Genomic DNA, 24,091 nt, shown 5'->3' on the forward strand with positions numbered 1-24,091 from the left:
TAAAAATGTGGAAAGGAAGAGCACTTCAAAAGGGACTGTAAATCTAAATCTCCTGATAAAGTAAAGGGATATAATGATGCTCCTTCTGCAGAGGCGAAAACCACCTCATATAAAGGTGGGGATGTGTACTTGGCTTCTTCAAGTACACATGTATATCATGAGGCATGGTTGATTGAATCAGGTGCATCCTTTCACTTCACGCACCATAGAGAGTGGTTCTGCGAGTATGAGAAATACGATGGTGGTGATGTCCTCTTAGGGGATGATAGGAAGTCTAGAATCATTGGTCACAGAAAAGTAAAGTTGAAGTTGCAAGGTGGAAGGGTTAGAACACTTCCGGGTGTTCTGCATATTCCTGCATTAGCCAGAAATTTGATTTCTATAAGCAAGCTGGATGATGCAGGTGTAAAGACAGTGTTTGAGAAAGATACCTCCAAGATGGTTCAGGGAGCATTGGTATTGATGCAGGGAGTTCAGATTGGAACTCTGTACAAGTTGCAAGGTAGCACTGTTGTTGATGGGTGCTATAGTTCTGTGGTTCCTGAAAGTGGAGCTGAAATTCTAGTGGTATCTAGAGATAAGACCATGATGTGGCATCAAAGGCTTGGACATATTGGATAGAAGGGCTTTTGAATACTTCATGGTAAAGGTATGGTAGAAGGTATGAGTAATAGCTCTCTGGATTTTGATTTTTGTGAAAATTGTGTATATGGGAAGCAGAATCATGTGAGTTTCCCCTCTGGTGGTAAGAGGGCGAAACAGATATTAGAGCTTGCGCACAATGATGTGTTTGGACCTATGAAGGTTCCATCACTGGGTAAGTCTATGTACTATGTATCATTTATAGATGACTTCTCAAGGAATACATGGATATATTTTCTTAAGAAGAAATCTGAAGTCTTTGACAGTTTAAATAATTTAAGGCTCTGGTGGAAAACCAGATAGAGAAGAAGATAAAGGTGTAAGGACAGATAATGGTGGAGAGTTTTGTAGCAAGGAATTTGAAGAATTTTGTAAGAAGTGTGGTATAGCACAGTAGAAGACTACTCCATATAACCTCAACAAAATGGAGTTGCAGAAAGAATGAACAAGACATTGATGGAAAGGGCAAGAAGCATGCTCAGTGGTGCCGGGTTAGGACAAGAATTCTGGGTAGAAGCGGTGGAGACAAAATATTACCTGGTTAGTAGATCACCTTCATCGGCGTTGGAGGATAAGACTCCACAAGAGGTATGGACTAGTAAGAAACCCTCTCTTTCACATCTGAGGGTATTTGAATGTGATGCATATGTACATGTTCCAAAGGAGAAACAAACCAAGTTGGATAGTAAATCTGAAAAGTGCATCTTTATTGGGTATAAGCATGGTTTAAAAGGTTATAATATTTGGAACCCAACAACAAGGAAGGTTGTGTACAGCCGAGATGTGGTGTTCAGAGAGGTGAAATATGTTATTAAACATGAAGTCCAACCAAAGGAGCCTGATAAGATAGAGTTTGAAGAATCAGACTCTACAGCAGAAGAGGAATCAGAAGATGAAGAGCCACAAACTTTGGGTGTGAGAATATCAGTTCGAGAAAGAAGGTAGCTAGAAACATATAGTCCATCTACTTTCTGTTCAAATTTTACTTTTTCTGTTACTGATGATGATACCAAAATTGTGAAGGAGGCAGTAGATTCATAGGATGGAAAACTCTGGAAAGAGCCCATGGTTGATGAAATGGCATCTTTGCACAAAAATGAGGCTTGGGATCTGGTGGAATTGTTGGCTGGAAGGAAACCCATTTGCAGCAAATGGGTGTTCAAGAAGAAGACAAATACAGAAGGAAAGGTGGAGAAATACAAAGCTGGATTGGAAGCAAAAGGTTATTCCCAAGTGCCGAGAATTGATTTTAGTGATATTTTTTCTCCTGTTTCCAAGGTAACTTCTATTAGAAAACTTTTATTTGTTGTTGCTTCTTTTGATTTTGAGGTAGAACAAATGGATGTGAAGACAACATTTCTTCATGGGGATCTAGAAGAGGAAATCTACATGAAGCAACCTGAAGGCTTTGCGATGAAGAGTAAGAAAGAACTGGTATGCAAGTTAAAGAAGTCTCTGTATAGGTTAAAACAGTCACCAAGGATGTGGTATCGGGAATTTCATACATTTATATGGGGACTTGGCTTCACTAGAAGCAAAGCAGATCATTGTGTGTATTTTAAATTAATTGGTGACCCTATTATTTATCTGGTCTTGTATGTGGATGATATGTTGCTGGTTGGAAATGACAAAGAAATTATCCAAGATTTGAAGACCCAATTGTCCTCCAAATTCGACATGAAAGATCTTGGTGCTGCAAACTATATTTTGGGCATGGAAATTAAAATAGATCGGGCAAAGAGGAAGCTTTGGTTAAACCAGAGGAAGTATGACGAGTCAATACTGCAGAGGTTTAATATGCAGGATAGTAAACCGGTGAAGGTTCCTATTCCTGTAGGTGTAAAGTTATCTGTTGAACAGTGCCCCAAGACACAAGAGGAAGAGGATATGTCCCATGCTCCATATGCAAATGTAGGATATCCCATTAACTGCATCCTTAAAGAAAAGTCAACACATTTTGTTGCTTTGGGATGTGGTTTCCTAAAGCCAAAAGCACTTAGTCCCATAGAGCCACCTCTTTGTCTTGTATTGAGGATTACTATAGAGTCTTTGACTATGTTATAATCTTGAATTTGGCAACAATTGTTTAGAACCTTCCTGCCAAATTCAAGGACTTGATAATGTACAAGAACTCCCCACCTTGTTTCAATGAATTGTTTTAAGGCTAAAACTGTGTTTTGTTTTCTGGTCTAGAGAATAAGAGTTTTTCCTTCTAAAGTATTTAAGAAAACCTGTTTTTTTTTTATTTTTTTTTTATTTTAGAGAAGCCCATTGATCATACCCTACAAACCCCAAAGAGTGGAACTGTAACCTCTAAGTGGGAGAGGGACATATGGATAGAGGGGATGGAATCACCATCATCATTGTAGCTCAGATGCCAGATCATAAAACATTAAAACCAGTGGAGAGAAAAACGAGGCTCGACTCCATACCTCAATAAGCATGACAAAAGTAATGGGCATGAAACAATGGAAACCAACACCAAACATATCGCAATTGTGTTCATGTCCTGACTCCTAGCCTTAACAAAGAACCTGACTATCCAAACCCCCTCTAGTATAAAGTACCACCCCCTTATTAAATTCTCCATTCACAGAGATCTCATATCAATAAGGATCCACACATGGCTGATAGGATTGGAGTTCTATGACATCCAACTATCTGTGACACAAAAAATGATAGACCCATCCTTGTCCATCTTTTTCTGCAACCCCCTACTACCAGTACCATATCAAGAGCACAAAATAATATCCCCATTGTTCAACCTATCCAAGAAGGAAATAAGTAGTTCAAGTCGAGCAATGATGACCAAATAGTAGCTCCAGGAAGCGTAAACCTTAATGAAAATTTTGTAGTCCATTTTTTCCTCCATCATTGTGATATTTCGTATCCTAAGTATCATATATATATAAAGAAAATATGCAATACTTTTGTAATGTAGAAGGTAATCATTGAAGTTTTTTCTTAAAACTTATGAATTATATTTATTGATGTTTATCAACCATTTAGTTATATGCTCGTGCTAGTTATATTTACATATGTGAATGAGAATGCTTTTTTCTTGAAAAAATTTGTAATTTTATTTATATAAACGAAATTATATTAAATTAAATCAATATAAATATCAAGTGCCATTGTTAGACAAGTTCATCACCAAAAGAGATCATATCATATGAGTTATTTCATTAGCTAGATTTCTTAGATTGATAGGATTGAGGCGATTAGGTAACGGAGGAAATTTTGCTACAACCAACTCTAACAACATCCCCCACTAATCATCTGAAATCCATCTGAGACATTTTTGACTTGTCTAGCCTACTTGAAGGCCCGCCTCACTTCCCGAAATCGACCATATTTTTTTCATGCATTTTAGTTTTCCCATGACCATTAGGGTTTCCTTTCAATAAGCGATATATGGTTTTCTATTATTTCTCCTGCGGTGAAGTTCTAATAATGACCTCCCATCTCCCTTGTTACAAATAATCAAGCACTGCAGGTTTTTGTATGATTTTATTTTTGGGTTAAATTTTTACCCCATGGAGGAAAATTTGGTAGTTTTTTCTTATGAACATAATGAGGGTTTACCCATTTTCACTTTGTTAATCACCAGTCCTCAGAATGGGTAGGAAAATTACCTAGGTCCAGAAGATATGGAAGATGCATACCTATAGGAACAACTATGAAATGGATGGTCAACAATGGATGAAGCTAGGCTCGAAGAATGTGGTGGCTATAACAACTCCAGGTTAATATTTCCATGTAATAAATGGGCATTAAAAAAGGAAAAAATAAAACCAAGGTCATGGGACACATATTCCAAGATCAATGAGGGGAAAAACATTATATTGAGAGTCACTTGTGGTTAATTATTTATTGGCTATGGAAATTGGCATTGGAAAAAGGCAAAGGGAAATAAATGATAATTAATTCAAGAAATAAATAAAAATAAGAGAAAATGAAGATGAGGAGACAAGAATATGCATGCAAGGGAAATTGAAGGAAAAAGGAAGAAAAAACAAGAAAACAGAAATAAAGAAGAGAGAGCATTTAAGCATTCTCACTTGGACGAGGAGAGGAAGAGAGAGAGAGAGAAGAGAGAACACTATAACAAGAGAGAGAGAACTTAAATGTAAGGAAGACACAAGAAAACAAGCAAGGAAAAGTACGGGAGTGCAAGAAGAAGATTGGGCAAAAATAAGAAAGGGAAAAAACTGTGTAAAGAAAGAGCAACCAACAAGAGGATTTTACAGGCAATAGGTTGCATGTTTGATTTATCTTGGTGGGATTTGAATGCATGGTGCATGTATTGGTTTACAAGTTATTTTGTTGTCATTGGCATGGTGAATTTCCTAGATTGACAATGGTGTAAAACCTTCCCTTTGTGGTTTCTTGATAGCCATGATGTAGTGGGATTCCCTTTGGTTGAGCTTTGAATTTCCTGTAGATCTTGGATCACATTGAGGTGGTATCAGGAAAATCCTAAGGGTTGAGGGTGGAGATGGCTTTCTCCGGGAAGATATTGATAGGTGGGCGAAGACATGAAAATTCCTTTTGGTATGGTGAAGAAAACCTAAGCAATCCAACATTGTATTGGTTTTGGTTATCTCTGGACCAGTTTAGGTGAGATCATTGTGACTTGACAGTGGAGGTGGTTTAACATCTAGATTCCCTGTTTGGTTATGTTTTTGTTTATCCCATAAGATCCCACATTCATGCTTGGAATATGGAATGGGGTTGATTGGAATGAAATAAATATTTGGTTTGTTGGGTTATGTTATATTCTTTCCACGACTAGCCCATGTAGTTAACCGGGGGGTTAGAAGGCGGGCAGAGCACCCTCTTCATTGTGCCGATTGCGTAGATGGGGGAGTCACAGGGGGTTTGAGGGGTGCAGGTAACTCCACTCAAATTTTTGTTTTGGACCCTATGTTAGGTTGGGCGGACCTACCTGTGGTTTTGTGCATGATTTTTGCACATGGCTTTGGATGCGATGGTTTTCAGTCCATGGTATTGGATGCTTCGGCATGTATAAATATGTATTGTAACATTGAAAGGAACATAATGAAAAATCAAGCTGGTAGTCCCGATTTTGGGATCCAGGGGAAAATCTTTGTGTATATGTGTTTTATGTGTTATGCTCTTGCATTGTTTATTTTCTGTGTTTTAGAATTCGTATGCAGGTAATTTCTATATGGGGTTAAAACCTACATTTGGTATTAGAGTTGTTTTGGCTACAAGGGGATGCCTTTGTTGCTGAGGGGTTTCACTTGGGCCTATGGTAGACCCTGTTCGATGGGAGATATGCGGGATCGATTCTGGTGATGCAAGAAGATCGCGAGTAGTGGAAAGATAGAGATCGAGAAATTTAATGGTCAGAGTTTTGAATTGTGGAAACTCAAGATGGAGGATCTATTGGTGGATAAAGATCCGTGGATCATGGTAGATCTGAGTACTAAACGAACGAGAATGTTTGAGGAAGAATGGAAGAAGTTGGATTGAAAGGCAAAGAGCACAATACAATTGTGTGTTTAATATTTATTATTGTTGAATGTATCAGGGGAAGCTACGGTGAAGGCTTTGTGGGACAATTTAGGGACTTTGTACCAATCTAAGTCTCTGGTGAATAAACTGTTCCTACAGAAAAAGTTGTATAACCTGAGGATGAAATATGGAGACTTTGTGACAGATCATATGAATGCGTTTAATACTATGGTAAGTCATTTATCATCTATTGATATCAAAATTTCATATGAAGATAAGTGCATTAGTTTGTTGTGTTCTCTACCAGATTCATGGGATAGCCTGGTTATTGCAATAGGTAGCAATGCAACTGCCTTGCAATTTGATGAAATAGTCTCATCCTTGCTGATGGTGGAGATGAGACGGAAAAATATGGAAAGCCAGAATGGTGATGCCTTGTCTGTATGAGGGCAGTCCCAGAACAGAAACAAAAATAAGTCATCAAGTGGGAGATCTAAATCTAGAGGGATATATAAATCTCCAAGAAAACCTATAAAGGTGGTGTGCTGGAAATGCGGAAAGGAAGGGCACTACAAAAGGGACTGTAAATCTAAAGCTCCTCATAGAGGAAAGGGAATTGATGATGCTCCTTCTGCAGAGGCAAAAACCACCTCAGATGAAGGTGGGGATGTGTACATGGCTTCTTCAAGTACACATGTAGATCATGAGGCATGGTTGATTGACTCAGGTGCATCCTTTCACATCACTCCCTATAGAGAGTGGTTCTGCGAGTATGAGAAATATGATGGTGGTGATGCCTTCTCAGGGGATGATAGGAAGGCTAGAATCATTGCTCGCGGAAAATTAAAGTTGAAGTTACAAGGTGGAAGAGTTAGAACACTTCTGGGTGTTCTGTATATTCATGCGTTGGCTAGAAATCCGATTTCTGTAAGCAAGCTGGATGATGCAGGTGTAAAAACAGTGTTTGAGAGGGATACCTACAAGATGGTTTGGGGAGCACTGGTATTGATGTGGGGAGTTCGGATTAGAACTCTCTACAAGCTACAAGGTAGCACTGTTGTTGATGGGTGCAACAGCTCTATGGTTCCTGAAAGTGGAGCAAAAAATCTAGTGGTCTCTGGAGAGAAGACCATGCTGTGGCATCAAAGGCTCTACCATAAGTGCACTGATTTTGGGTCACCGATGCAGCTGCAGCTACAGGGAAGATAGGTCATCCATGTAGCTGGAAGCCTGTCTCCAACTCTACTCACCCTCTCATTGATCTTCCACTCTCTGCCCCCTAAATCAAATCCCATGTTTCCCTCTTCTTTCCTTGAAATTTAACATTGTAGGGTTTTACTAGGTCTCTAAGGCTCTTATGTTGACAACCTTTGCATTTTTTGTGAGAAACACCCCTTACACACCAGGCTTCACTAACCCCCTTTACTTTCTAGAGCCTTTCTTTTACCCCTCGCCCTCTTGGGAACCTATCATTTCTTCTACTGCTACACTCCCAAAATTTGATTTTGGGTCAGTACCCCCCTATATATCTCCCTCCTCCAACCCTCAACCCTATTAGTGTTGGGTGTAGAGCCTGATTATCTTCCTGATTATTCAGAGGTTTTTGTTTTAGTCATGTTGGATCTCTATTCCTAAAGGGGAGGCAATGTTGCCTATTTAATTGCCATCAGGGGGGTCCGGGGGGGTGGCAACGACTTTTATGAGCCCCCCTAGTGGGGGTTTGGGGTAAACACCCCTAAAGCTAAAAATATATGAAAATTTGCACTATAAAATATTGTAATTTCGTAGTCAATCCGAGTCGTTCATTAGGTAGATTATCTGATGGTAGAAGTTATGTTAATTTAGGGTTTTCTACCCTAGAAGGAAACCCTCAGTTTATATCACGGAATTGTATTTCCTGTGTATGACTATTTTGAGAAAGAGAGAGAGAGAGGAGGTTGTATGGTAGTGAAGAGGAAATTACAATAGATCTGCTCTAGGCTGTATCTCTTCAATTTGATGGATAATATAAAAGTAAGGACTGGTTGTTTATTTGTGGATGTAGCCCAAATTGGGTGAACCACGTATATATGTGTGTCTCTTGTTTTATGTTTTTCTGTATTTGTGTTTTGGAAATATTTTAACAACCGGTATCATATCCAAAGGTCTATTTGGCTAATAAACTCGTAGGAGAGGAGGGTTCCTAGTTCGAGTGGGAGAAATGACGAACGATGGTAGGTTTAGGGTTGATAAATTTAACAGCCAAAACTACCAATTGTGGAAGATGCAAATGGAAGACTATCTATATCAAAAAGATATGTACCTACCATTGAGTGGAAAAACAAAGAAACCAATGAGTATGACAAACGTGAAATGGGAGATTCTCAACACAAAGGAACTAGGAACAATACGGTTGTGTCTGGCAGCGTCGGTGACATTCAACATTTCAAAGGAAATGAAAACAAAAGGTTTAATGAAGACATTGGAAAAAATATATGAAAAACCCTCGGCCTCAAATAAGGTATTTCTTATGAAACGTCTACTTACAATGAAGATGTCAGAAGGTAGATCTGTTGCTAATCATTTAAATGAATTTAGCATGGTTACAAGTCAGTTAAGTTATGTAAGGGTAAATTTTCATGATGAAGTTAAGGCTCTATTTTTTTTGTGCTCATTTCCAGAAATTTGAAATGGCTTAGTTATGGCTATCAGTAACTTTGTCTCTATATCTAGACCTTTAAAGTTTCATGATGTTGTTGGTGTTATCTTTAGTGAGGAAATGCGACAGAAAAGCTCAGGTGAGACATAAGGTAAGGCTTTGACTACATAGACCAGGGGAAGAAAAATGGAAAGGGGAAGGAGCCTAGGAAATCATAGTATGTCAAGAAAAGGCATATCCAAATCTAGATCAGGGATAGTGTGCTAGAAATATGGGAAGAAAAGACACCTAAAGAAGGACTGCAAATCTCGGAAAGGAAAAAAAGGAGATGGACAAAAAGAGAACAATCATGAAGCAAATGTGATAGGTGATGTGTTGCAAGATGCTTTGATTATTTCATTAGAGAATATTATTAATGCCTAGGTGGTAGATTTAGAGGTCTCATTCCATGCCACACCTGATAGGAAACATTTTCATGACTATGTTTAAGGTGATTGTTAAACACACATGGGCAACAAGAATAATCTGAAGGAAAAAACATGAGAGTACATTTTTTTATTAACAAGAGATATACATTTATAGTACATAGTTTGATCGTTGGGTTCCACATCCCAAGGTCTCTTGGACTCCTTTTGTCTATTCGGCTTCCACACTAACCCGTTGAGGATTAGGTATCCAACATTCCCCCCCTAATCCGAAGGGTTATGTATGAGTCCAAGAAGAGAGCTGTAATACAAAATGTGCAAAAATGCATGGCAGCACTAGGCTGAATGTGCTCTCTGAAATGTTGGTATAAAGGGCAGTGGTTTAAGGATGACCACCAACACTGGAATGCTTAGTGCAGTTCCCGAAGCTCTTCCAAAATTGGCAAGAAGCTGAAGTCTTCTGCTAGAGGAAGTGCTCCTATTGTTTTGAAGAGGGAAACCTTCAACCAATAAAGGGAGGTCTCACCCTGCATAAAAGGGAGAACTTCAACCTGAAAAATGAAGTCTCAACCTGTGATGGTTTAAGGATGACCAACAACTCTGGAATGCTTAATGTAATTCCTGGAATTCTTCCAAATTTGGCAAGAAGATGAAGTCTTCTGCTAGAGGAAGTGTCCTCAATTTCGTTCCTAGAATTCTTCCAAAACTGGCAAGAAGCTGAAGACTTCTACTAGAGGAAGTGTCCAAGATTACCAACTGAAGGCATGCTCAAGGGCATATTCGTCTCTAGCTACAACTCTGAAACTGGTGTGGCAAGTTGTGGCTCAAGCTCGCTTGATGTGACTTTGAAGCTTGTAGATGACCATCATTTCCCCCCCTGTCAAATACAAGGTGAGATGATGGAGAAAACTCAACTACAAAATTGTTCAATACTCTAGAACAAGTTCTGACATGTGACTAGAATATCTTCTTGGTTGTTGATGCCCATTGCCAAGAAGCGATCCATCCAAGATGAATCTTTTTTCTTGCAGGATGTTTGTTTCTGAAGCATCTGTGTGAAGAATGGGTGGTTTTATGATAGTGATTACATGGATGAAGATCAAAACGGTGATCTTTCAGATGGCCAACTCGGTCATAGTGTTGGCATTTCACAATATGTTGTTGTTGTGGATGAGGGGCAAAATCTGGAATAGCTGGAGGTGAACTATCATGAAGAACAGGTGAAGATGAATCATCCTCAAGAAATCCAGAAGTTTAGAATTGAATTGGCTTTGAGTAGTCTAGAATATGAAAGGACAAGTCCTTGTCATATCCAAGACTAGTTCTGTGCTTGTTGTGGACAAGTTGTTCCCAAGTTCTGATGATGGTCTTGGGAAGTGCAAACTAATTTTCTGCATCTGCGTGTACAACTGCTACTTTATGGGAGTCTATTTCAATCTTCTGAATAGAAACAAATTCAGAATGGCTCCTTTGTTTAATTCTTCTTGTTGTAGCTGAGTTTCAAGCTGCAAAAAATCAATTTTCTCTTGTGCATTTTGTAGACAGACCTGAATTTCTGTTAGAGAAACTTTGCTAAATTTTAATGTATCATGATTAGTAGACAATATTATAGTTTTAAGGAACTCTAATACTTCACTAATTCTGGCCATTTTTTTCTTCAATGTCTGATTTACACCTTAAAAACTGATCACAACTACTACTGAATGCAGAAAAGTAATACCCACTCACAGTACACAGTAATATCCTTTATAAATGTGCAGCAAATGAATCAAGGAATCAATTCATATATGTGTAGACAGAGACTATAATGAGTTTTAACGCCACAACTAGGGTAGCAGCAACTGCAAACTTGCTTGGATCCTTCAAATACTCCTTCACTTTCAAAGCTGAAATGATGGATATCAGAACTTCAACAATTATAGCACCATGTCATGGACAAGAATTGAATGCTCATATATAAATACTTTGACTAGGGTACAATTCAGTATTCTCTGATCTTGCCACTTTCTTCAAAGAAAACAATAGTTTTTTGTAAGAAACCCATCTGGAATAACTAAGAGAAAACCACAAAGAGTCCTGAGTTTGTATGATTTGGTCCACTGTAGTATTTTATCAAACAGTTTCTGTATCAAGTGTTGTAGGTGCATTCCTTGTTGTTGGCTCAACTTTAGACCCAGAAAGCATAAATAATACTAATAACAAGTGTAGAAACCACAAAATTCTTCACTCTTCACTGAAATACATGTTCAGAATTTACACAATGATGTTCAGAATCACTCATGCCCAAAACTCATCTCATCTGCTAGTTTTTTTTTTTCTTGAAAATGAACAGTCATTTATTTCGATTGGACATAAGTTTATACAGAAAAATAAAGATAGATGGAACCTGGTACTGCAGTGTCGATAATGAGGCTCAAGATTACAATCTTCATAGTGGGCAGTGCCCAGAATATAAGACTTTCATGAAATTAATTTCAGCAGTAACTTCTTTGAAGATATTTTCCAGCTAAGAGGAGGAATTAACTCAGCTCCCATGTGTACTCAGTTGTGAAGATGCACACATACCCAGTTCATTCCAGCTCCAATTAAAGAATTACACCAACAGTGGATACATCTTCTAGAAGGGGTTAAATATGCCCAGGTGCCGTATAAAGTTTCACTAAGCAGGTGCAGCAGTAAAAGGAAGAATAGTGTGGACCCTCCTAGTAACCATTAGACAAACAGCTAACAATTCATAGTTCCCACATTATCTTTCTACGCACAAAGGTGGGTCCCCATCGCATATAGCAGCAACACATGGACTCACCAAGGTTTAATTGACATTCAGTACAAGCTGAGGTGATGAGAACCTTCAGCCAAGTGATACATCTCCCCAACAATGGTATGCTACTAAGTTTCCTTCTTCACCAGCCCCATGTCCAAGTCACATGAAATTGAGAGGGGTAGAAACTAGAATGCGTCTTTCTATGGAGGAAATGCAAGTGCAACAATTAGAAATGACCAATGGCCTCAGCTATTAGTATGAAACATGACTTCTTGAGCCCAGAACTCGATTTCTATTGACAGAAATTTGTCTCAGGAGATGTTAGTTCGCTCAGTCATCAGATGGAGGCAGCTCGATTCCTTTCTACTCATAGGAAAATCTCGACCCAACAATAAGTATGTCCAGATGATAAGTATATGGCTTGAACCCCTTGAGCCAGAGGAGCACTATACTCTGTAACTAGTCGGTGGAGCGTTGTCAAAGATTATGGCGCCGAATGGGCTTATGCGTGGATTGTAATGCATGACGACCACTGAATTGAATTTATAGAATGTATAATGTGGCCACCTTGGGGAGATGAGAGCCCACCCTTTGTTTCTCTAGAACCACTAAAGGAAATTCATGTGGAATGAAATGCACATGCCCTGGTTTCAATTTTTTTTTAATTTCAAGTGAAATCTTTTATGCTACCAAATACCACTATTGTAAATCATGCATTTAAAAGAATCATATCTCAAGCATATTCATGTTCACTGGAGCATTCCCATCGCGAGACTCTTTGAGTTGGAGACGGAGATCCATGATCGAATCCCTAGCCTGTCACTGTGGAAATTAAAATCAGCCCCATTGTGAAACAACTTCTAGACTTTTGAGCGAGTCTTCAAACTCAGCTATTGGACTGTGTATATATGTGAACAGCTTCTAGACTACGTATATGGAATAGCGTTCATATACCTTAATTGGAGCAACATTCAACTCTTCCACTGCGCCACTCTATTGTGAAGTCAGATAGAACAATAGAGTGGTTGGTGTTATAGACATTTTTGTGCCTATCAGCATGGAGCATGAAATGTCGATAATCTAAGGGATCAAAAGTCCCTAAACATGTTGTTCTTACCCTTAAAGGAACAAGGTCTGCAAACCACAACACTGAAAATCAGTTCTCCACCTGAAAACACTCAAAAACAGGCTATTTCTGGATCATGTCAGCTGCTCCACTGAGCACTTGCGCTGAATGTCAACTGCTCTTCCTTGTACCTGCGCTGAAGGTCAAAATCAATGAAGGATACCTGCGCTGGGCGAGATTGGCCAAGTGGCACAGTCATTTTGCAAGGTTTCAACTGCCCAGGAAGCTTCCAAACTGACACTTGGGTCAAGGAATTCTCCTAGTGATGAGTAAGAGGGTCTTGAACTCCAAGTGGAAGCAAGATTCTCCAAGTGGACTCAAGAACTGAAGATTAACTAAAGTGGGAGAGGACACAAGTCAGCTTCAGTCCAGTCTCAAGATGACTCATCCTTTCTCCAAAAACCTATATATAGATCTCTCTCATGAGGTCTAAGGAGGCTGGAATTTTGTGCAAGTAAGGAAGTGTTGTTGGTTTGAGAACAGAGCTATTGGGTGTTATTGCTTGAAGGAGGTGAAGAGGAGATTTCTTTCAGCTGGGAGGTGTCGCTGGATTGGAGCCTATTATGGTTGTAACCCTCTCAGAACTTTACTTCTATTGTTAATAAAGCTTTGATATTATTCTATATGCATGTATCTTGATGATGAATTGATGCTTGTATATTTGGTTTATGTTAATCCTTAGATCGATTATAGATGTATGCTTCTTGTAGTTTCCTTTTCTTGTGCTCTTACAGGATTTGTGTGTAGCTGGGCCGGTGAAAGGGCAAGGAACTAGGAGCAAGAGGCAAGGAGTGAAGACTGGATCGACTATTAAGCGCAAGATAACGGTTAGTAGATCATCCTTTTCTTCCCTCTCTCATCTCGTAAAGAAGAAACTTTTCATAGCTTTGCATTCAGTTGTTGCTGAGGTACTATCACCCTTAGAGTGGGATAGAGGCATTCTGCATTAGATACTTTTCCCCCCAACAAATTGGCGACTCCGCCGGGGAGCGTATCTTGTTGGTTTGTTGTGTTTCTTGCTATTCATTTCACAAACAAGGAGAGTACCGAATCGAACTGTGTTTGAATCTATCAAATACAAAGTAGAGGGCAGCTACCCTGGCTCAGTTTCTGAGCAAGTTTGTGACTTGAAGAGTTGATCCACAAGGACTCTAATAATCTCTTTGTGATAGCTTTTCATCCTCCTTTACATCCCTTAGTGTTTCCTTGACTGATAGCTTCTGATTTGAGCAAAAACCGTGAATTTTTGAGCAATCTGTGACCCGGAGACCAAGACGGACGAAAGTCTCGTTCTTCAGTGCAGGCTGTACAAAGGCAGTCTGCATTTCAGCGCAGTTCCCGAAGGGGCTACCTGCGCTGAAGGTCAAACAGGCAGTGTTACACCTGTGCTGGACCAGTCTAGGCTTGAGCTGCTGGGGTTTTCTGTTGTGTCTTGCCTTGTTTTCACTGTTGTTTTTGCTGTTTGCTGTTGGTCAGTGGGTCTATCTGAAACCATCTTCCTTTGTCATTATTCTGCCTCAGTTGTGTAAAGAAATTGTATTTGTTCTTCTGTATTTCTTGTGTCATTTACAGTTTCCCATAACGATAGCGAACCAGTCTTGCATTGACCTCTTAGATCTAGACCTGTGATTAAGTGTCGTTCTGATCTTAAGAGTTAGTTTATTTGTTGTTCATAGCCGATTGAGTTTGTCGCTTTCGTTATATGGTTTGGGTTTATAAGTTTCTAAGTGTCGAAACAAGTGAATCGTAAAGGTGTCTTTCGATTTTTGGACAAACTTGTTTGCTTTCGCTTGAAATTGAATCCAAAGTTATACAACAACTTTCTTTTTGCATTTCATCAACATTAAGAAAGAAAAAAGAAATACTTGCATTGTGCATGTGCATTATGACAGTTTTCATGTTGATTTAGGAAAGTGCATTAGTGTGTGTTCTATGATCTGTGTGAAAAGGTGTTATCTTCCTTCTCCCTCAGTAGTTAAGGTTTTCAAAGTTGAAAGATTGAAAAGCTTGCTTATCATCTTAGATTGCATTCAGGAGTGTTTCTATACATCTCGTGGTGATCCATAAAGGCAAACTGCTAAACAAGATCAACCTTAAAATAAATTGAATTTACATAACAACGCATTGAAACATAACGCAAACATCTAGAGGTCTAAGCTAGAGACGTGTTCCGGCGTCGTTAAACGTGATATCTTAGCGTTGAGTGGTTGGGTGATTCCTCCATGGTGAAGCGATAAGTATCAATACGGACTTGTGCTCCCACGTACCGTCGCGTATATATTGGGAGACCCCTATAGGATTAAAGCCTTTATCCATAGGAAACCGTGCCGGCCGCCCTACTGATCGCAATGCAGTGAACACAGCATTCACTAAGATCGACCACTCGTACCGTAAAACGTATTCTGTGGTTTTGCGAAAGGTTTGGCACACCCTCTGCCTAGATCTCCAGAGCAGTTTATTTTGGCCTTTTTCAAACTCTATAACTGAAAAAGTCCAACCGAGCATTTGTCACTTCGGGCTCGTTAAAACATCAAAGGAGACTAAAGTCATCTTTAGCTTTTTCTCGACTCTTAAAAAGTGAAAAAGCAATTTGTGTCAAAGCATCGTCATAAAATTTATTTTAAACGGAACATAATCACCTCCTATTCCCGCGTTGATCTTTAAGTTGAGAACATGGAACGCCCCAACCAAGGAACTCCACCTGATGGAAATCCTGGTCCTTTCTCCTCTTGGGGAGCAGTTGGTGCGCCCCACATGGCCACATTGTCGCTTCCAGGACTGACAATTGGCCTGCCTGTTTGGCTATTCTCAACTAGTGTAGTTCAGAACACCATGGTTCCTGAGCAGTCGAGTCAACAGTTAGATGAGTCTAGAGCTTCCCACCAGCCTTCTACTTCCTCTAACCCTTCCTCCAATCCTTCATCTTCGAAAGGTAAAGCTGGAAAAAGCCAAGCTCCCACGGAGAAGAAGGAAAAGAAGAAGAAAGAGAAGAAGAAGAAGGAGCCTAAGGCGACTGGGGGCAAGCAAAAGACATCTAACAAAAACCCACACACAGCATAGACCAGGCCTAAATCACCATGTGTCATATGTAGAGGAGACCATTTCCATAGAGATTGTCCCTGTATTCCCCGGATACTAAGGGACTGGTCCCCTCGGTTGCACAATTCGGGAGCTTCAACCTCTGATAATCAGGTTGAGTGCTTACCATCAACCAGCGAAAGTGAAGGATCAAGACAAAAGGGGGGAGAAAAATCCCCTTGTAGACTGTGTGAAGACGATCACACCATCCACCGTTGTCCCTTCTTAGAAGAAGCGAAGAGAGTTTTGGAAGATCGTCCGGTTTCACCGTTGAGACTTCCTCCTGGATACAAAAAACTCGTGCCAAGTCCTTCGTTGGTTGAAAACACAGCTGGCCCGCTCAAGTGGTCAGCTGAAGAGTCAGTCATTGAAAATGAACCCACTGAATCCAGACCAGACGAAAGTCTAAAGGTCGATACGACAGTTGACCCGATTCTTCCTTCAGAGGTTTCATCCTCAAATGACACCGTCACGGAAGATTCATCTTCAAGTGGCACCCTCACGGAAGAGAATAAGGATGACACCATCCAGATTCTTTTCATCAACACAGATTCTGATGAGCATCAGGGCAATGCGCCCATTCCTTTATCGCAGGAAGGAACATCGTCAGGATCGTATCCGGCCGTGTATTCGGTCCCACCACCAAGCAACCTGGTTGTGTCCTTTGATTGGAACCAACTGGGCAGACCCCGGTTACCAGCCAGTATACCATTCAGAATCATAGTCCAAATTTATAGGATGATAATGGCTGGAACTATCATTGATGAAGGGGCGTCTGTGAGTATCCTTTCCTCTGTTGCTTGGAAAGCACTGGGTTCCCCGGCGCTTTTGCCTGAGATAAGAAATCTCTCGGGCTTTAATAAAGGAACCAGTCGACCATTAGGGATCCTCCCCAATGTGCCTATTACATTGAAAGGGAAGACTGTTAATATGAACGTGATGGTCGTTCAAGGACCCTTGGATTATAACCTACTCCTTGGACGTGACTATATATATTGCATGGGATTTATAGTCTCCTCACTCTTTAGAGTAATGTGTTTTCCACACGAAGGAAGGGTGGTCAATCTCGTAGACCAACTTTCATTTCCGGGATCACGCATCGCGAATAGTCAAATACCAATCCTCAATGGTCTTTTTTCTCAAGAAATGCCTCTACCCCCAGTCCTCCTTCCCGATGAATGCGAGTGATTCGGAAGGATGGGACTGGAACCCAGGGGGCATGCATCCTGGTCTGCTTCGGGCAGAGGAAACCTTGGGTATAGAGTAGAATTTCCGTGGAAGAATATGACTAGTCCGTACCCCGTCCGTGGTTGGAAGAGGGGTTGTTCTAGAATAGGATTCTTTTGTTAAGGTTACTTGTTTGACAAAGGTCATTCAACTTTGTCTAAATAGGTAGGCTACCAAGGAAAGAGATTCTATTGCGGCAGCAAATAGAACCATCTTTGGGTAAAAGGCAAGCCTCACCCATTAAAACTAATGTTTTAGAGGATAAGTAGGGGCAGCCTCCAAAGAAAGAGATTCCTTTGCTGCAACAAGTAGTAACCATCTTTGAGTAACCTAATGATAGATATCGCCGAAGAAAGAGTTTCATTTGCGGGAGCAAATAAAACCATTCTTTGGGTAACCAGAAAGAGACAAGCCTCACCCTTTAAAACAAATGTTTTATCGGATAAGTAGGGGCAGCCTTGAAATTATACTATATACCTGGGGTCATGCAAACCTTTTGGAGTGCAAGCTAGGAGTGGTCATTGATCGTTTCCTAACTTGCATGAAGAAAGGATGAGAAGGAGCATAGCTTAGTGAAGATGAAGCTCTATAAAAAATAGAGATCTCACAAGAGACATTTCTTATCTTATGACTGGTATTTCAAGCAGTTTTAGCATAAAGTTCATGCTCGTTAAAAAATAAACGCAAGATTCGAGCAGTTTTAGCATAAAGTTCATGCTCGTTAAAAAATAAACGCAAGATCCGAGCAGTTTTAACGCGGTCTTCATGCTCGTTAAAAAATAAATAGAAGCAGTGAGCAATGTTTCCTCCAGAGTTTAAGCTCATTTTTATCTAAAAAAAGAACCTATTCCGGTAAATAACCATTGTGATCGTAAATTTATTAGCCATAAAAGCCTTGGTCGTGTTTGCACCCGCCACCTCCATTTCATTTGGCCGATCGTTCACTCCATATGATTGTTTACCCATTTTGAGGAACAGCTGCGAAGAGTGATTTCACTTAGCCATCCTTGTGACACTGCCGTGGTTGGAATATTCCAAACTGTACCTGGAATCTGCTGCTATCCCTGTTTATCACTCGTTCCTCAAAAGACGAGTCTTCTTTAAGCTCTTTTCATCTGACTCGTAAAATATGAAAAGATTGCCGAGTTTTGGCCTTCCAGCTCGTTAAAAGGACCGGAAGAGCTATCCCTCCTCTAGATTTTAATCTTTTTGGACCTGAGGGATTATTGCACAAAAAGGTCGAGCGCTTGTTTTATTCGGCTCGTTAAAGTTATCGAAAAATCATCCCTTTTGTATTGTTTTATACTTTTTCGGACTTAAGGGATTAGATGACGAAAAAGGAATTTTGGAGTTAACTTTCTGTACCTTTTCAGACTCTCTAAAAATGAAAAGGACCGAGTTGTCTTTGTCGCTAGACTCGTTAAAATGATTAAATAGCGACAAACTTGTCTTTAGACGAGAACGAGTTTCCCTATCGCTAGGCTCGTTAAAACATAGCGATGGGCTTGCCCGAAGGGCAGGTTATAGAACAAGCATATGTTATCCTCCTCAAGCTTGACAAAAATAAAGAGGTACTGGTCAGAAATGACTGGGGAAAAATTGGGAGAATCTCAAAGCTTAATGGTAGCAAGTCGCTCTTGAACATGACACTTTGTCCTCCGTACCACATCGGGTTGGGTTGTTTCATTCACTGGTCTCATCACCATGGTCCTTGCCAAACCATCCGTATTTGGGGTAATGCTATCGATCCATCACATTGGTGTCGTTATATGTTCAAGAGATGTGTTCAGAAAGAGTCAATCGTGTCCCATCCACTGCCATACATTATCCTTCATCCATCCATGATCGCCACCCTGAATCATATCTCACAGATTGTTTTCACCTCCACTAAAATCATCAGCTCTGTTCCATGTCACTGATGTGGGATTCATTAAGGCCCTCCTTTGACGGATCACTTCTTGTCGACTTCAGCTCATTATCCAAGAAGTGGATCTAGGAACACCCCCCCCAGTACTTTGAAGCTTGCATACCTCAATGGCGAGTTTCTCACTTCCGGCGACAGGTATACATCAATGACCTTCGACCAGAAGATTTTGCGTGGTGTTCGACGCCAAGTCCTTTATTCACACCACGTGAATTGTACTGCAATACCTTGAGGGTCATTATCATTATTGGTGATTCCTCTCGCGCTTGTTAACGGTTTACATTATTGACCGGTAATCAAGCGATGTCTTTTCATGTTCGACTTCAGCGTAATTCTCACATGGATCGACTTGTACTTAGAGTGAAGATCGAACGAGATTGAAGACCCCAGATCTAGTTTCATCCATCCGGGTTGCGATATATATTCAGGAAATATAAAGACATTTGATATGTACATCGTTGCAGCAGATGATCATCCTACTCAAAGGATGATAATTTCAGCAGAGAATTATCAGTCTATCATCAGACGGTCGTCTGTTATATGTACCAAAATGAATTTATAAAGTTGAGCATGGGAATGCCCGCCTCAGCTAGATCATGAAAGCAGAATGAAAAATAATGTATTGTATTGTATTTTATTGCAGGGCACCTCTCAGCGATTGAATGAACTTCGGATCCTCCTAATAAAGCATTTCACCCGATAAACGACCTCATACTTTAGGGGGCAACTGTTATAGACATTTTTGTGCCTATCAGCATGGAGCATGAAATGTCGATAATCTGAGGGATCCAAAGTCCCTAAACATGTTGTTCTTACCCTTAAAGGAACAAGGTCTGCAAACCACAGCACTGAAAATTAGTTCTCCACCTGAAAACACTCAAAAACAGGCTATTTCTGGATCATGTCAGCTGCTCCACTGAGCACTTGCACTGAATGTCAACTACTCTTCCTTGTACCTGCGCTGAAGGTCAAAATCAATGAAGGCTAACTGTGCTGGGTGAGATTGGCCAAGTGGCACAGTCATTTTGCAAGGTGTCAACTGCCCAGGAAGCTTCCAAACTGACACTTGGGTCAAGGAATTCACCTAGTGATGAGTAAGAGGGTCTTGAACTCCAAGTGGAAGCAAGATTCTCCAAGTGGACTCAAGAACTAAAGATTAACTAAAGTGGGAGAGGACACAAGTTAGCTTCAGGCCAGTCTCAAGATGACTCATCCTTTCTCCAAAAACCTATATATAGATCTCTCTCATGAGGTCTAAGGAGGCTGAAATTTTGTGCAAGTAAGGAAGTGTTGTTGGTTTGAGAACAGAGCTATTGGGTGTTATTGCTTGAAGGAGGTGAAGAGGAGATTTCTTTCAGCTGGGAGGTGTTGCTGGATTGGAGCCTATTATGGTTGTAACCCTCTCAGAACTTTACTTCTATTGTTAATAAAGCTTTGATATTCTTCTATATGCATGTATCTTGATGATGAATTGATGCTTGTATATTTGGTTTATGCTAATCCTTAGATCGATTACATATGTATGCTTCTTGTAGTTTCCTTTTCTTGTGCTCTTACAGGATTTGTGTGTAGCTGGGCCGGTGAAAGGGCAAGGAACTAGGAGCAAGAGGCAAGGAGTGAAGACTGGATCGACTATTAAGCGCAAGATAACGATTAATAGATCATCCTTTTCTTCCTTCTCTCATCTCGTAAAGAATAAACTTTTCATAGCTTTGCATTCAGTTGTTGCTGAGGTACTATCACCCTTAGAGTGGGATAGAGGCATTCTGCATTAGATACTTTTCCCCCCAACAGTTGGAATGGATGCACACGAGTTGCAAGACAACGTTGTTGCATCGACTTATTGCTCACACAAAGACGTCAGAAATACGAGGATATGTTTCGAATCTTGACCCTGCAGTGATGACTCTGCCTTTTGTTGCTAATATCAACCTTCGAGACACTATCAAGTACAAGGAAGTAATGAAAGAGTTTAACTCATAGGAAGCATCGTGAAGATGTCATTTCCGTTCACATTCCCAGCTTGACCATTTCCTTCTCATGCCATTAAGTTATCTCATCAGTTTCTCATCATCATGGAAATCGTTGGAGAGGCCTTCAAGGTCGTTCACAATCTGGGAACCGTTTCACCTTCCAAACGTAAATCCAATGTCAAATTACAGGACCAACATGTATACAATGTTCAGAAAAATGCAGAGAACACTGCTACTAGGTCAGGGAGGTCAGTTCTACAATATGGGCAGAAAATAGGAGTTACATGAGAATCTAAAACATCTATGAGGCGAGCGGCGTGAAGAGGGTAGTGTATGGAGGTCATCTGTGTATATGGAAGCCCAACAATCGAAATTCACAGTCTTAGCACAATTCAAGCAGCGTAGCAGAGCAGTGCAGTAGGACTATGTCAGAGGAGTGAAGGAGGTCATAAAATTGGCAGAAAAAATCCATGACAAACTGACATTCTTCTAAAGAAAATAATACCATGTCAGAGAATAATGGTAAATCGTAGCGCTATTATTCCAGTGACACCAGTACGCAGACTTTGATAGGCTGCAAGTATGAATACATTGCCTAGTTGCAGATCTGATGCACTTAGCTAATAAAATAAATGGTTAGGTAATGAAGACTAGGCCAACACTATTCAAGGCAGCTCAGACCAGTTGCGTAGGGAATAACAACATGCCAATTTTATTTTATTTTTCTTTTTCTACCTAAGCCATAAATTGTGAGGAGGAAAACTACACAGACCACACATCATGGCTCTGATACCATGTTAAACACACATGGGCAACAAGAATAATCTGAAGGATAAAACATGAGAGTACATTTTTTTATGAACAAGAGATATACATTAATAGTACATAGTTTGACCTTTACATTCCACATCCCAAGGTCTCTTGGACTCCTTTTGTCTATTCGGCTTCCACACTAACCCATTGAGGATTAGGTGTCCAACAATGATTTTAAACACGTTCGTTTCGGTGATGATAAACCCTGTAAAATCGTTGGAATGGGTAAGGTTTTTATAAAGAAACATAATAGAAAACAATGGCTATTGAAGGAGGTAAGGCATGTTCCAAATATGAAGAAGGATATTTAGGTGGTGAAGGTTGTGTAACTACATTCACAGACAAAACTTGTAAGCTCACTAAAGGAGCCCTGGTAATAGAAAAAGGAGAAAAGGTTGGTATGTTTTATTTATGCAATGGAATTTCTAATTTCGTTAATGATTTAACCTCCATAGGAGAATATATGTCATTGTGGAATCATAGGCTTAGGAAGATAACAGAGAAAAGGATGCAGATTATTCACTAAAGAGATTTGTTGTTGGGTTTGAAGCATGTTGATTTGGATTTCTGTGAGAATTGTGTTTACGTAAAATAGAAGAGAGTCGGATTTATCAGAGTTGGGAAGGAAAATAAGAGAAAAAAATTAGAGCTTGTGCATACAAATGTATGGGGACCATCTCAGGTATCATCTCTTGGTGTCTCTCACTATTATGTTACTTTTATTGATGATACAACTAGAAAAACATGGATTTATTGTATTTAGAATAAATCTAATGTATTTGATACTTTAAAAAAATGGAAAGCTTTAGTTGAGAATGAGACAGGAAAGAAGTTGAAGTGTCTCAAATCAGAAAATGGAGGTGAATATTGCAACAAAAAGTTTGATCACTATTGTTTAGAACATGGAATTCGCAGAGAGAAGACATTTCCAGGAATGCCACAAGAAAATGGTGTGTCAAAAAGGATGAATAGGACAATCATGGAGCATGCAAGGTGAATGAGATTGCATGCAAGATTTTCCTTACAATTTTGGGTAGATGATGTATATAATGTTGTTTATCTAATAAAAAAAGGGCCTTCAAGTTCCTTGGATGGTGGTATTCTAGAGGAGGTATGGACAGGTAAAAAGGTAAACTACTCATTTTTAAATACTTTCGGCTGTGAAGCCTTTGTCAACATTAATAAAGAAAATATAACAAAGCTTGAGGAAAAATCAAAGAAATGTACCTTTATTGGATATGGTGTTAATATTTTTGGTTATTGCTTGTATGATTACGAAAATCACAAAATCATTAGGAGAAGATATGTCATATCCGATGAAAAGGTCCTGTATAAAGATCAAATGGAGGGAAAGAAACAAGAAAAGGAAAATAAAGAATATGAAATTCTTGATGAGATCACATAAAAAGTTAAGGTGCATGAAAATCATAATGATCAATAGCCGCAACAACAACAACAAAAAGCACCTCAAACACTTGAAAGTGGTGTTAGAAGATCTACCAGGATAAGTACACCCCTTTAATGATACTCTCCTTCATTATATTATTTATTGTTGACTGCTTCTGGTGAACCAGGAAGATATGAAGAAGCAATGCAAATAGAAACCAGGAAGAAGTGGGAGCAAGCCATGGAAGAAGAGATGGACTCCTTGATGCAGAACCAGACTTGGGACTTAGTTAAGTTCCTTGCAAGTAAAATAACATTCTAGAATAAATGGGTTTACAGGTTGAAGGAAGAAGATGGAGGAGAATAGAGGTATAAGGCTAGGCTTGTGGTGAAGGGGTTTGCACAAAATAAAAACATATCATTTGATGAATTTTTTTCTCCTATTGTTAAAATGACTTAAATTAGAACTATTTTAAGTCTAGTGGCAACAAAAGATTTGCATCTTAAGTAGTTAGATGTAAAGAAAACCTTTCTCCATGGGGATTCAGAGGAAGAAATATATATGCAACAACCACAAGGGTATGAGTTCAAAGGAAAGGAGAAATTAGTGTGCG

This window comes from Pinus tabuliformis, chromosome 3_1 (assembly GCF_031772625.1).
Source record: "Pinus tabuliformis cultivar Carrire ecotype Pingquan chromosome 3_1, CPIR1, whole genome shotgun sequence".
Classification (NCBI taxonomy): domain Eukaryota; kingdom Viridiplantae; phylum Streptophyta; class Pinopsida; order Pinales; family Pinaceae; genus Pinus; species Pinus tabuliformis.